The sequence below is a fragment of the Pholis gunnellus genome (assembly GCF_910591455.1).
Source record: "Pholis gunnellus genome assembly, chromosome: 8".
NCBI classification, from domain to species: domain Eukaryota; kingdom Metazoa; phylum Chordata; class Actinopteri; order Perciformes; family Pholidae; genus Pholis; species Pholis gunnellus.
In genome coordinates this window covers 26270046-26272204 of record NC_136534.1, presented here as the reverse complement: position 1 = coordinate 26272204, position 2159 = coordinate 26270046, and positions in this window count along the sequence as shown.

Below are 2159 nucleotides of genomic sequence, written 5' to 3'. Positions count from 1 at the left end.
GGAGAGACATGAGAGGAGAGATGAAAGTCTTGTGTTACAGTCTCACGGCAGTTCGTAAAATAGTTACACAATGCAAACTCGGTTTCAAATTCATTATGAAAAAGGTTAGGTTTAGGGAACAAAACCACGAACAGTAAGGTTTAGGGAACAAAACCACGAACAGTAAGGTTTAGGGAACAAAACCACGAACAGTAAGGTTTAGGGAACAAAACCACGAACAGTAAGGTTTAGGGAACAAAACCACGAACAGTAAGGTTTAGGGAACAAAACCACGAACAGTAAGGTTTAGGGAACAAAACCACGAAGAGTTAGGTTTAGGGAACAAAACCACGAACAGTAAGGTTTTAGGGAACAAAATCATGAACAGTAAGGTTTAGGGATGATCATATATGTAATTCAAGTTTAATATATGTTATGAAATGTATATGGTATGGTCATACATCAAGCTTTTATTTTAGCTCCATTTAATATACATTATACCTCAGCAAATGCTCAAGTATTGTGCCGTACAGTTTAATGTCATACAGTCTGTTTCAATATACTTTTTATTCAGTATATTTTTTTGTCAATGCTCATTTACCAGTTATATGACAGAATTATAAAAAATTATAGTGCGGTACATTCACAGATACCAAAAAGATGATATAAAAAGATAAAGATCAGTAATATCATGTATTTGAATTGAGCCAATATATGTCTATAAAGCATGTTTAATCAAAAATATATGCCACTATTATGAAAAGTAGTCAATAGTAAAGCAAAGCATCAGCTAGAAATTAGTAATAAAAAAAACAACTAATCCCGGCAATCCATCTATTTCCGTTCATGCGCACAAGCACCCGGCTTCTCCGTTGAGCGTCAGTGCCATGACAACAGGACGATGGCTGCGAGCAGGACGGTTAGAAATGTGATTTTTGGTGTAAGCGAGCAGTGACGAACCATCGGCTTTTTAAGGACCGGGATCGAGTACGTTAAGGTAACAAAACCTCCACGACGAACCTGTACGTCTCTCGTTGTCGTACGGCCTAACGTAACTAGCTAATTAGCCCAGTTAAGCTAAAGTTAATTCAGCCGGTGTTGTGGTTTATAATGCGACCCGTGTTAACTGGCGACGTGGCTGTTCTCGTGAATGCCGCATTGCCTAGTTTTAGTTAACCTTCTCAAATACAGTCTATGGTCAAAACATAACCGGATTTAGCTCGTTGTTCATGTGCTAAATGCGGTATATGTATATGTAGAAACAGGAAGGTACAATATGATAGGAAGACCGGGGAACCGTTCATTTTTACGAGGCATTCACCAGGACAGCTAAGTGTTTCTCTTCCTGTTTTCAACGGCTGTAGTAACCACGACAACCACGGACGCGTTCGGCTGAAAGTGTCCAGTTAACACGGTCGCTGAAAACACCGGAACACCGGCTTGACGTTAGCTGCAAGCTAATTAGCCTTTGGGGGGGATGCCTCTACTTGTAACCGACTTAAGACAGCTGGTGAAGGCGTGACTCTGTTGTCGTTACTTTATCACAGAGGGCTTGTTTATCACAACCCGAGTAAAGACAATAAACCCACAGCTCATCTGGTCACGTGCTCCCTCACTGTACTCAGAGGGGGACGTTAGAGAGAGCCAGGAGGCATTCAGGGGGATAGGTATGTTTAAAAAAGGACAAATATGTATTATATTACATATATAATATAATCGCTCACAGGGGTTAACTGTGACAATCCATTAAGAATGTGTCGCTCACAAAAGACTAATGTGGTAAACATTTATAAAGCTGAGCTATTATCATTTGTTTTTGTGTAGCTAAAGCTCAGTAGAGAACGAGCTACCTGTTAGCATTTACAAAGAGTAGATATAACAACCTTGTTGTTATTTGTTTATTGTGTGTGTGCATTCTTTTGGGAAAGTTAGTCATCTTCTCCGGCCCGTGTCTGTTGTTCTGCAGGTGTTCAGATAGACGTTGGGCTCCTCTTACATGTTTCTACAGCTTGAGGCAAAAACATGGGAAGACAGCTAACAGCTCTTCCACCATGTGAATGTCCCACGTGGTGTTTTTATTTCTTTTAATGTATAATAGTGTTCAGGTTCAATAATAAAACGTATACTAAGAATATCTGTCCCTCCTTCTCCTTCTTTCTTTAGTGAAATACGTTGGTAGT